The sequence below is a fragment of the Callorhinus ursinus genome, unplaced genomic scaffold, assembly GCF_003265705.2.
Source record: "Callorhinus ursinus isolate GAN/ISIS: 27379988/994484 unplaced genomic scaffold, GSC_fseal_2.0 scaffold21, whole genome shotgun sequence".
Taxonomy (NCBI): domain Eukaryota; kingdom Metazoa; phylum Chordata; class Mammalia; order Carnivora; family Otariidae; genus Callorhinus; species Callorhinus ursinus.
Window position 1 is genome coordinate 9,525,337 of NW_027397083.1, and position 13,344 is coordinate 9,538,680.

The 13,344-nt window shown below is 38.3% G+C and overlaps 1 protein-coding gene across 4 annotated transcripts in view; it reads left to right on the top strand.

Moving 5' to 3' along the window:
- LRRC4C (leucine rich repeat containing 4C) overlaps nt 1-13,344 on the top strand; it is a 1,189,131-nt gene that overhangs the window by 390,133 nt on the left and 785,654 nt on the right. The window lies entirely within an intron of this gene.

Consider the following 13,344-nt stretch of genomic DNA (forward strand, 5'->3'; position numbering starts at 1 on the left):
GTTCTGGCTAGTATATCCTTCCACAGAGCTTTAAGGAAACCGATATGCCAGCATCCAGACTTGGAGAATAAATAAATTAGGGAATAATTTGGCTTTCTAAAAGGACTATCTACTTTACCAAAGGTGGATGATGAGGAAGATAGTCACAAACAAAACACTGAAGTATTAAATAATTGATCCACACCCAGATGGAAAAAATATTGCTTACCTAATTTTGATTATGTCGATTCAAGCCAGTTCATTTTACAAAATTACAGGGAACAACTGTTGAATGGCCAGTTCACCCTAAACAGCAGATCTGGTTTGGGGACAACAGAATAAGCCATCCCCCTCTCTCTCTCTCTCTCTCTCTCTCTCTCTCTCTCTATATATATATATATATATATATATATATATATAATTGCAATTCTTCTTTCTGCTGTTCTGGCCACTGATCTCCTCTCTGTATATATAATCCTAAATATAAGTACAATATATATTTTTAATATGGACAATTAATAGCCTCTCAGTCCTGTGTTAAGTGTGATGTAAAGTGTTTTTAGAAAACTTGACTATTTTTTTTAATTTGTAATATGCAGTCTTTATTAAGTCTGCTTGCTATGCAAACACAGGTTGAAAATATTCCCCTGGCTCTCTTCTCTAGCCTCATCACTGTTCCTAAATTTCTTATGTCTAGAAATTTTAGAGTTGTTCTGCTTATAATTTTGTTCTGTTGAGATGTTAAAATACCTTTGGGGATGTTTTTGACCATATACCTTTTCATACTTATAGTTTATTTAGTTTTTCATCTTTTTAATTTAAAGATAACACTTTATCACACTAAGTGCTTTTACCTTGGATGTGATTTTATGTGATATTATTGCTTTTTTTTTTCTTATTCGTTATTTTTTTTTTGATCCTCACTTATCTCTGTATTCTTAATATATTTATTTGGGTATCATATAAACTGCATAGAGTTGAATATTGATTTGACCAATATGATAATCTTTGTCTTGTGATAGTAGAGTTTACTCCTATTTAAATTTGTTGATATAATTGATATATTTGGTTTTATATCTTTCAACTTTTAAATTTCCATTTGCAGACTCCATCATTTTATAAAAAGCAGAACAGGACCTTAGCATTACGTCTCCTACTGATAAGAGTGGTTCTCGCTCTCTTTTTCTTCCAGGTATTTTATCTTTTAATAAATCAAAATATATTTTAAGTTTTATATAGTTAGACTATAGAGTAAGGTTATATGAATTGGTGAAAATCCAGACAGAGAAATTGATGAATCATCCAGATACATGAGAACAGTGCATTCCTGAAAGCTAACCCTTAATCCAAAGAGAATTTACACTTACCTATGCCTTCTGTAGTTTATCATTTTTCCACCCTGGCAAAAGAATACAGTTTTAATTTTGAGGCATTTACAGCTTCTAAAATGTATTTTCCTTGGTTGTCAAATTGATGATGGGAAAAGAGGTGCATTTCTGTTTTTAAAGTCACAGTAGAAAGTCCCTCCAGTTATTTTGTTAAAGTAATAATATCATCTCCTTCTAACCTTTGAAGTGTCCACTATTTTAAACCAAAGCCTTTAAAATTCTTAAGACATGTAATTGACAGATTATGCACACATACACAAACACTTCTTGTCCTCTGATGAAAAGAGGATGTGTACTATTATACCTGGGATTTTTTTTTTCTTGGTACTAGCAAATGGCCTAATGACCTGATGTAGGCTTAATTCACATAATGATCTACCATCCATGACCCGACAGGTGTTTTAAAATGAGCCCATAGAGCACTATGGACCTCTCTGTTCCTCTTAGAACACTCAATGTAGTTCTCCCAAAATTCTGTGCAGAGGGTAATTACCTTTGCTTACCTGTGACCCAGGCACTTCCAGAACACTTGTAATTTTCCCCTAATTGAAGGTTTAACAATCCCAAACTCTTAGCACCTATAATAATGTTCTTCTCAATAGTTTGCTTCTACATGTTGTAATTATATATACACTTAAGTACATATTAAGAATATATATATATATATATATTCAGAATATATATTCAGAAAGATGAGTTGCTTTCAGTTTGGTTACACATATACTAATAAAATTCTAAGCTCATAAAATAGAAGTTAGCACAAGTGCTCAGGAAGGCATTCCTATGGAGAGCTAAGATAACATATGGTGAATATTGATTCAGTCAACATGGATTGTCTAAGCATATACTGTCTGCTCAGCACTGTACTAGCACCATGGAGATATAAAAAATTAAAAAAATTGATTTTCTTTCAAATTTGTCAATGGAAAATATTGATGCAAACAAGTCTTTATGAGTGAACATACAAAACTTTTGTTGAAAAGATTCTATGTTTATGGTGTAGTTATGATTTCGTCACAGAATTCATTACATAAGAATGCACAGGGCACCTTCACCTATGTAGAAGGCTGTGTGGAGGGGATCTTTTCTGAAGGAATACTCATTCTTGAGGTCACTTAACTAGAAACAAACTACGTTTCTCAACCAGAAAGCAAGGACTTTAAGGAAGAGCTCTTATTATGTTAAGTGTGGGAATCTTAGTTTCTTTATCTGAGCCATGGTGTTATCATCATGCCTAAAATAGAGTTTTTACAGGGTGTTTATTCTGATAGTTAAAATATCTAGAGCGGTGGTTATAGGATAGATTCAAGTTATAGGATAGATAACAGCATTTTGTCTATCAACCTCTTATCAACCAACTATCAAAAAGTATTAAAATCTCGTATTAGGGTTTGGTAGAGTCTTTGAAATATTCCACTGTGCTTCAGCAATGTAAAGGGAAGCCAGGGGAGGGTTTTGTTTGGTTTTCTTTTTGTTTATATTGGAACTACAGGGGACAAAAAATAAAAAATGTAAAAAAGCACTCTAGAACCGGGATAGAATTGAAGTAAGAACATCAAGGGTCAGGCTTTCCTCATTTTGTGGAGATTTTCTTCCAGCAATAAAAGCTTGAGATTTAGGAATTAAATTTTCTTAATTAGATACACACACACACACACACACACACACACACTCATAAACACAGGTTAGGGAATACAACAAAAATGGGTCTGGTCCTCCCAGCTTACAATTTATTGTGAGAAATAAACAGTAAATAAATAAGTCAACAGATATTTAATTATAAATTGAAATGAACGCTGTAAAGGAAAAGGTCACAGTAATGCAAATCAGCCTAATTTATTTTAAGGGATCAAGGAATTCTCAGAGAAAATGACATTTCAGCGGAGCCTTGGCAGATGAGTAGGATTTTAACCAGGCAGAGAATAGAGGAAGGAATGTTCCTGGAAGAGGAGACAACCAGGATGAAGGCTTTGAGGTGGAAAAGATGCAGTGCATTTGAACAGCTGAAGAAAATCTGAGCAGCCAGGGAGTAGCCTAGGAAGAGCTACTAGGAAGAAGAGCTGCCTGAGAAAGGGTTAGGCAGATAGGCAGCTGTGTTAGTCTCCTGTGGAATCCATGAGAAAGTACCACAAACTGGGTGGCTTAAAACAATAAATATTTATTCTTTCCCATGTCTGGAAGCAGGAAGCCTGAAATAGTGTTGTCAGGGCCATACTCTCTCTCCTAGCTTTGGGTGGTTGCTGGCAATCCTTGGCTTTCCTTGACTTGCAGCTGCATGATGCCAATCTCTGCCTCCATTTTCCCTCTCCCTGTCTGTGTCTTCACGTGGCGCTGTGTGTGTGTGTGTGTGTGTGTGTGTGTGTGTCTTCTCTTCTTATAAGGACACCAGTCCTGTTGGAGGAAGGGCCTACCCTGTTCCAATATGACCTCAGCTGAATTTACCTCTTTTTTTTTCTTTAAATTTTTTTATTGTTATGTTAATCACCATACATTACATCATTAGTTTGTGATGTAGTGTTCCATGATTCATTGTTTGCATATAACACCCAGTGCTCCACGCAGAACGTGCCCTCTTTAATACCCATCACCAGGCTAACCCATCCCCCCACCCCCCTCCCCTCTAGAACCCTCAGTTTGTTTTTCAGAGTCCATCGTCTCTCATGGTTTGTCTCCCCCTCTGATTTCCCCCCTTCATTCTTCCCCTGCTGAATTTACCTCTTAATTACATTGGCAGAGATCCTGTTTCCAAATAAGATCACATTCACAGGTACCGGGGGTTGGTGCTTCCATATATCATTTTGGGAACACAATTTAACCCACAGTAACAGTCTACAAACTATGCTGAGGAGTTGTTCTTACATTCAATGGGAAGCCATTAGAATGATTCAAGCAAAGGACTAGCATGATCGATTTATTTTATACTATATAATGCCATTTATATGACATTTAAGAAAGGTCCAAAACTGAAGAGGCAAAAATCAGTCCAGTAGTTGCCAGGGGTTAAGGGTCGGGTAAGGGGATCAACTACAGAAGGACACTAGATAATTTGGAGAATGGATGGAAATATTCATATCTTGATATGAGCTTGTCAACATTTATAGATGTGTGCACTTGAAAAGGGAAAATTGTACTGTATGTAAACAATACCTCAGCATCAATGAGAGCAGACTCGGAGGGGCCCTGGTTTGGTAGTCTAGTTGAGAGGGGGTTATTGCTTAGATGAGGATGGCGGTTCACTCTTAGTACTCTACTTCACTGACATGCAGAGCCTGCCTGTGGAATCAGGTATTAATTTGTCAGCTGCTTCCCATTGTGGCAGCTTTGCTGAAAAGAGCTTTTGGTCACAAGAAAGGTGAAGAGAGAGGGTCAGAACCCGGGGCGCCTGCCAGAGAAGGGCCTGTGAGGAGGTCAGGGGGCCTTGGTGTCAACAGAAGAGAAGATAGGAATTGCACTGCTTTCCCAAGGGTTGTTACTGCCCAGAATAATTAAAAGGAAAGAAAACGAAGGTGCCGAAGAAGGAACGTAGAGAGCTAAATGCAGTGTCTCACTGTCCTGTGTGAGTTGAAGGTCAATCCGCTGAGGTGTGTGGGGGAGACAATGGGGACCGTGGCGGGTAGGGATGCCCTCCCCCCACTCAGAGGTTGTCAAGCAGTAGCTTCAGAACCTCGCACTCCCGCAGCTGCGCTTTGCAAGTTAATTCTCCAAGAAAGAGTTGAGTGCCGATCTAAAAGTGTTGAAATGGCAATAAGAGAGTAGAAATTTGCAAAAACAAAAAGTGAATATAAGTAATTTTTTTTTCTTATCATAGTCACTTCCATCATTGGCATATTTTATTTGGGGCGATGAAACATTTTCTAACTTGTTTTTGTTAAATAACAATATGCACTTTCTCTTTTTTTTTTCCATTTGCAGTCTTGTTAATCTCTAGCTATTTTACTGCCATTGATTTATGGAATAAGCTAAACTCTAATAAATCTTAGTGGAGATAGTGTTGTGCCTGTGAAATGGAATATCATTTTGAAGGCTAATTCTATTAAAAGAAAACATACTATAAATATGTTAAAAGTCACACTAATCCCAGACATTGACATAGTAAAAATCCAGAGTTTAATTCTAGCCCTCTGAATTAACAGTTAGGTGATTTTGTGCAAGTTAGTGTAACTTGCTCGAATCAGGTATCATCTCTGTAATTTATCATATGTAATATATACATATAGTATCTACTTCCTAAATTTGGGTATTGAAATGATTCTATGTAGAGCACTTAGTAATGTCTGACACTTATTTTTACTTCATTAATCCTTACTCTCCTTTGCTTTTCTCCATAACACTTACTATATAGCATATGTTAAAGCTTATTTGTCTTTTCTCTCTCTCCACAATATAATGTAGGAAGCATGAAGAGAAGAGTTTGTTTTATTTACTGCTATAAGCCCAGTGCCTAGATTGGTGCCTGGTAGGTGTCAATAAATTATTGTTCAATTCATGAACAAATGATTATTAGTAATAATACTACTATCCTCTTCTTTTGTTTGGCATTATGTAAGTTAACAAAGTGAAGTTTCTTAGCAGCGTGACTTCCTAGCTGTTCCTTGGAAACAATCAAAGGCTTTGCCTTAGGTACAAGTGAAAATAAAGGCTTCACAACCTTAAATTGGATGAAAACTCTTGTTCTTGCCCAATCAGGTGAAAATAACAGAAATTCAAGGTATCATTAGTTGGGAAGAGGGAGCAAACCCTGGGAGAGCATCCTGACCCAAATGTTTGTTCAGCTGCTTTGCTCTGGACATTGCCTGACCCTCCAAAATATAGAGATATTCATGAATAATGGAATGGGAACATGAGGAAGAACTTTTCTTTATTTTTACCCTTGTTCACCATAAGAAGCAAGTGTTCTCAGGATAAGGCAGGGTGAAAGGCTCTCTTGATTTTAAATTCTGGCTCAGATATCTACTGATCCTGTCCCTGGAGCAAAAAATAGACAGCTTTATTTATTCATTCCTATGATTGATCTAATCTAAAAATTCTCCGAGTTGTGTGAGTTTGGCATTGATGAAAATCCTTCCTGTTCCTTCAAACGTGGCCATGTTTTACTGGCGCATTTAATTACACAGCACCTAATGATGCTGTGGCTGGGGAATTTTAGGGGCAAAGGTCTCCTCTGGAAGAAAGTCAATTCACAGGACAACATATGCACTTCTGGTAATTCTCCCATCATTCAAACTGCTGAGTGAGTTGGTAAAGGGGAGCTGTGGGTTTAACCCTCTGACTCTCCAGTCTGAAAACCTCTCTTTGTGCTCATTCATTAGTAGAGTGAATAGAGATAGTGTGGCCTCCACATCCTTAAAGCTGAGCTGGGCTCACACCCAGGATTCACCACTGGGACAACACTCTAATAATTCCTCCTGAGCATTGTTTTGTTATGGGAAGGACAGTGTAAAAGGACTCAATACTTGTTTTAGCAAGATCACAAATGGGAGGACATCTGTTCACAGGAATATTTTTTTATTTGCAGTTGGGAAAATGATTGAGTCCAGTTCTGCTCTTCCTTGTTCTTTTTCTTTTCTTTTCTAGTAGTTACACAGGATATAAGACCATACTTATGTAGAAATGCATGCTTTTCCCATTCTCACAAGCACTTCTGCTCCTGAAGCTTTGATCCTCAGTAGAGTCACTCTTGAAAGTCTATACTGTCTTCCAGAAAACATCATCTCCACTCTTGTCCAAAGTGATTGGAGATACAAAAATGCATGAAGCTGTTGTCTGATTTTTCCGTATTCTTGGGGGAATGGTCCTGAGGTGAAGGGTCTGAGCTAATAGTTTCTTGTTTTCTGTCCTGATGTCCATGTGTGTGCTATTATTTTGTATCTTTTCTTTTTATGTAAATGATATTCCATTACTGCTACCCCCATACTTGAAAGTGTAGATTGTGTTGGCATCCCATCTACAGCTTCTTGAAAATTTTTAAAGAGAAAGAGGTTCACATCACTAGTTCCATTTGGTTGGAACCACTCCAGAGGGTTCTAGGAGAAGGAATAGTGCAAGATTTTTTTTCTTTCACCTTCAGTTCCCTGCCTTGCCCTAGTGTAGAAAGATGGATACTGCTATTCTGAGTCATTAGCACCTTCTTCACTGTTTCAGTGGTCAGTTTCCCTAAGGTTGACTCATTCTACTATTGATTTTAAATTTGCAATAGGATCTCTCCCTGAATTTCTTGCCCCAATGTGACACTTTGATATTTTTTTCCCCTTAAATTTGAATAACACCAGTAATATCTTAGGTCACGCTCCTAAAATACATTTGCATGCCCTCACTGACATAAGTACCTAAAGACTACATAAAAATTCTTTTAGTAGCAAGTTATAATAAAATTAACTTTTATTAAGTACAGGTAAAATCATTTATGTGTGATAGTGTAATAGTAAAGACAGATGACTATTGTTACCTCTCATAGAACTGGTCGACTCCTGACATGTTCATTCTATACTTGCCATTAGGAAAACAGAGAAAAATCAAGTCTGAACAGGAGTTAACTGTTTAAATATTAATATTTGTTCTGGCTGGGAAAGCTAGATGACTCTGTTAGTCTGTTGTATCACATGAGGACGGTCATTGAGCTCCATGTAATCTGAGATTTCTCTACTAGAATAAGTTGTTCCTGGTCATGTGGCAGATTGTGTCTTGGACCCGAGGTCAGAAAGCTTTGGTTCTGTGTGGCTCCAGTCTGGTTTCCTCATCTATAAAATGGAAATGATCCTCTTCCCAGGGTAGACAACATGTTCCAGTTTCCCCCAGAACTTTCACTGGTTTTAGCCCCAAAGGTCCCAGTGAGAGGCTTGATTCTTTTCAGTCCCAGGCAAACCAGGCCGGCTGGCTTGTTCACTTTACTCTTTGCCCTGCTTTGCAAACTTGTGGTAGAGTTAAGTATATAAGAAAGCATTTTTGGGGGAACAAAAATAGTCTCTATACATGGAAGCAATTAAAGTCACAATTACAAAAGTAAAGTATTTTGATGGAATTTATGGGCCTCCAAGTTCATTTTGCTAGATAAGCAAGTATGCCTTCTACAGCGTCATGTTATCCAAGTGAAACGGCCAGGAGCTCTGGTGCCAGACAGAAGCCTGGGGTAAGGCAAATAGTTTCAGTTTGGGTCAGCAACATGTATGTGCTGCCCCCCATTTCTTCCCATCCTATGCAGATTCTCCTCGCTGTGGAGGTGGAGATTTCTTGGGGACAGCTCTACCTGGGTTGCGATTGCTGCCCCCCCCCCCCAGTTCCAACTCCTATAATTTAAAGAAATTTTCATAAATCATATACACGCTAGAGTCATATTTGTAAAATTCAGGGCTCTTTAAAGTCTACCTAAGACAGTGTCTATTAAGCATTTAGCACAGCGCTGACCTTGAATTAGTTTTATCAGAAAGCTGTCTATGTATCTATCATAAGTAGTCATTCGTATAACTAGTGATTGGTAGTTAAGTAAGCAACATTCATAGGAGGTAAGCATTGAAACTTGAAGCCCAGGTAAGAAGTCAGGTCACAGCAATGTGAAAAAAAAAAAATGCTGGACATTTCAGGTAAGTGTATTTTCAAAGCTAAGGTAGGAAACAGGTTCAAAGAGTGGAGTGGATATAATGAGTAACTAGATGTTAAAGATGAATCCAGGGACTCAGTTAAGAAATAGTTCGATAGCTCAATTGCTAGTCAGTGAATAGTTTGCTCACTATTTCAGTTGAATGCCACTGAGCGGTCTGACGTGAGTTCTTGTTCCCCAAAGGAACTGTGGGGACATTATACCTACACAACAAGTTCCCAGGCATCGTTTTGCCTGTGGGTTATGCATTTTTTCTTCAAGTGCAAAATTGAGGCTCCCAGAGAAGAATGACCACCTAAGTGACAGTTTGCAAAGGGTGGGATCTAGATTCAAATCCAGGCTTGTGACGGCGTAACTCGTGTGTGGCCCCCTCTGTCACAGGAGGCATCGAGGTGATCTGCAGCCGCATGCCCACTTTGTCCCACAATGCCAGAAATACACCTAAGCTGGACAACATTTCTGCAATAACTAGACTCTCTATCTTGAAAAACAGGTTAGCGGCAACTCCTGCTTTCTGTTTCTAAAAGCAGTACATTTTCAGGTGTGTTTAATTGCTAGTGCAAATCAAAAAATAAAAGGAATACAAGTTTGCAGAATCAGCTGGACTGAAGGACCCAAACAGCTATAGAACATCAGAACAATTAGCATTTGTATTTAGCTGACTGTTCTCAAAAGATGTACTATATAGATGTTCAGTTATTTTTTTAAGATTTTATTTATTTGACAGAGAAAGAGAGGGAGAGAGAGAGCACACAAGCAGGGGGAGTGGGAGAGGGAGAAGCAGACTCCCCGCTTAGCAGGGAGCCCAATGCGGGGCTCGATCCCAGGACCCTGGGATCATGACCTAAGCTGAAGGTAGCTGCTTAACCAACTGAGCCACCCAGGCGCCCTAGCTGTTCAGTTTTTTTTCAGTTCTGAAGAAAGCCTAATATGGGAGTTTCAGGTAAACTTTTAAAAATTAACATTGCAGTGAATAAAGGTGTTAACTGCCATCAAAAACATTTCCATGCAGTAGTAGTGATGATGATGGTGATCATGATAATGAGGACAACAACAACAAATATGTCAAACACCTTGTTGTAGAGTTTATGAATCAATTTAAAATATTTTCCTTGGTTGAACATGTATGAAATAGAACAGATGGGTGTTCTATTTGTAGCTTACGCAGGTAAATTTCCTGTTCCCCAGAGAGGTCAAATCACTCATTCAAGGTGATAACAAAACCAGAGACAAATAAAGTACTGAACTTCTAACTGTCCATTTCATGCTATTTCCATGATACTGTCCCTTCCTTCTGGCTCCAACATTTTTAATCCTTTCAGCTGATGAAATAGTTACATTCACTCATTTAGCAACTTTATCTCTTATTCTCAAGAGTCAGCCTATTACTGTGTTTAGAATATGTTTGTTGGCTCTCTATAAGGTGGTGATGGCATCCACAGCCTTAGCCCTGTGCTCACAGCAATGGGGAGGGGGCTAAGCATTCTTGACGGAGGAGTAAACTCTTAATGAAGTGATCACCTTTTGTCTCCTTTCTGATCTAAATCAATAATAGGATTTTGCACGCTTTCTTTAGCACGCTCGTCTTAACATTAATCTGGCCATCATAGTAACTGAAAAATAGTTGGAAAGCCTCTTTTGGACAAATTCTAGGCAAAATGTTGGTTCCCAGCAAGTGCCCTTCTAGCTGCATCCTTTGTTGCCAAACCAATTCCACTTACTGGCTCCATTTATACGGACTTATCCAAGGACTCTGCCTGTGTGGAAGTGTTCTGAGTTTGGTATTTGAAGGCCTGGTGCATTGTCACTACTTATTTTAAGATGTTGTTTTCTAAAGTGACTTTTCAAATCTAAATTGTGGGAAAACAGAGATTATGAAAGCAAAAAGAAGGCACAAAATTCATCTAGCCTAAAGAACAAGGTACTCCAAGGACTGTGGGGGCTAGAAGGGCCATGCAGGTGATGAAGGAGCGTCAAATGGGTACTGGGATTATGTTGACTTCCTAGGGCTACTGTAACAGACTGCCAAACCTTGAGGTGGCTTACAACAACAGATATAGATTGTTCTATAAGTCGAGAAGCAAGAAGTCCCCAATCAAAGTATCAACAGGGCCATGCCCTCTCTGATAGCTCTTGGGGTAAATCCTTCTTTGCTGACAGTCCTTGGCATTCCTGGGCTTGTAGCTGCATCATTCCTGTTACATGACTACCTTCTCCCTGTGTGTCTGCATTGTCTTCTCTCTTTGCATGTCTGTCTCTGTGTCAAAGTTCCCCTCTACTTCTTTGGGATTGGGGCCCACTCTAATGACATCATTTTAATTTGATTACCTTTGCTAAGACCCTTTTTCCATATCACGTTAACATATGGAGGTACTGGGAATTAGGACTTCAACATATCTTTGGGGGAGGGACAATTCACACTGTAAGAGAGATAAACTGGGGTGTATATGGTCTCTAAAAGGGGGGCAGTTGCTCACTGCCAGCCTATTGCTCTAATTTCAAACATTATTTTTTAAGGGAAACTGAAAATCTGAATATTTTCTGGAAAATACAGGCACACGATTCATCTCGTTTTGTGATAACTGAACTAAGCATGTCTTAGGGTCTGATTGAGTCCTCTGCAGGCCCCCAAACTCTCTGTATGTGAAAACAGTGGCCTGGGCTGGCTGTCCAACTCGTCTGTGGCCACATAGCTCTTACAGGACAGCACAACTCAAACTCTCCTCCTAGTTTGTTTGTTTGTTTGTTTGTTTGTTTGTTTTGGACAAAACAGCAGTATGTCTAATTAATTCCTACTTTTTAAGCAATCAAACAGGCTTCCTTTTTGCATTCAGTTACGTTAAGTCCTCTCTATTTAGAGAAATCTTTTTTGTTTCCCTAAATTTGCCAGATAATGACATAAAATTTTTAAAAGCATCTATTCAAAAAATTGTGCATATACTTTATCATATATATATACATATATATATAAAATTGTTGTATCTATAATGAAGCTATTTAGCTTTCCAAATATCTACCTGAATCAGATAGATAAAAATATTTTTTTTCTTTTTGCAATTTTGTGAATCATTTCTCTTTCACTATCTTTTAAAGCTTGGGATCACATGGCATATAAAGTTTTAAATTTTACTTTTTGTTGCATTTTCTCCTTTATAAGAATAATTTAACTGAAGAAGAGACAAGTGTCCAAGGTTAAAATGTAAAAAAGGCAAACAGTAACCCAGAACATACTGTGGTTACAGTGAAAAGGATTTGGGAGCGATGGCAGAGCTGTGAAAGAGTTTATGAATCTCTCCTGAGTCCTCTATTTAAAAAAAAAAAAAAAAAAAAATTCGGCAGAAAAATCTAATACTTAATGAGAAAACATACAATTCCCTTAGGTGACAAGGGAGCCTCCAAATCCCAAATACAAGCGAATGAGGGCAAACCATGATACCATGATGGCCACAAACCCTTGTGGTCTCCAATTTGAGAAGAGCAGCCAAAGCCGAGAGGGGTTTCTGCAGGATCCATGTGTGAGTGAGTGCAGGGACCAGGATGGAAACGTCAGGGCTGTCAACTCTGAAAAGCCAACATATCAAAGTAGCTCTGAGTATCACTCTGTTATCAGATTTCTGTGTTTGCAATAAATTGTCTCTGCATCAGCAAGGAAGGAGTTGAGGCCAGAGAGACAGGCAGGGGCCAGATGATGTAGGGCTTTGTAGGCTAGTAAAGAGTTAGGCTTTCATTCCAAATGTGATAAAAAAATATTTAAGGATTTTAGCCCAGGAGTGACTTAGGTGTGAAAACATCACTCTACCTACTATGTGCAATAAGTACGATAGTGAAAATGAAGTGGGAAAAAAAGCCTATGAGATAAATGTCTCTGGAAGAGACTGATGGCTTGGATTGGAGTATTATCGGAAAGAGACCAAAGTGGATGGTTTTTAGTTATGTTTTGGAGGCTTAGGCAATAGAACATGTTTACTGGTTGGAAATGGGAGGAGGTTGGAGGTTTGGGCCTCAGTATCCTCACTTGATAGATAGTGCTGCTAATTAATGGGAAGGTCATGAGGGTAGGTTTTGGGAAGGAAGGAAATCAAGTGTTCTATAATGACTCTGTTAAGCTGGATACAGATCAAAACTGTATGTCTATATTTCAGAGTCATCGGCATTTACATGGGATGGCTAACTTGTTTTTACACAAAATGGAAACCTGGTTAAAGAGTATTCTACATTTCACTTTTTTTTAAAAAAATAATCTCTTTGGAAAGATTTCCATAACAATATCCTTATTACACATCATCTGTTTAATGACAGTGGGTTTCCATTGTATTCTATGGATAAGCACTTAACGGTCTGTGGTGGCCATCTTTGTACATACATCTCTGTACACATGTGGGT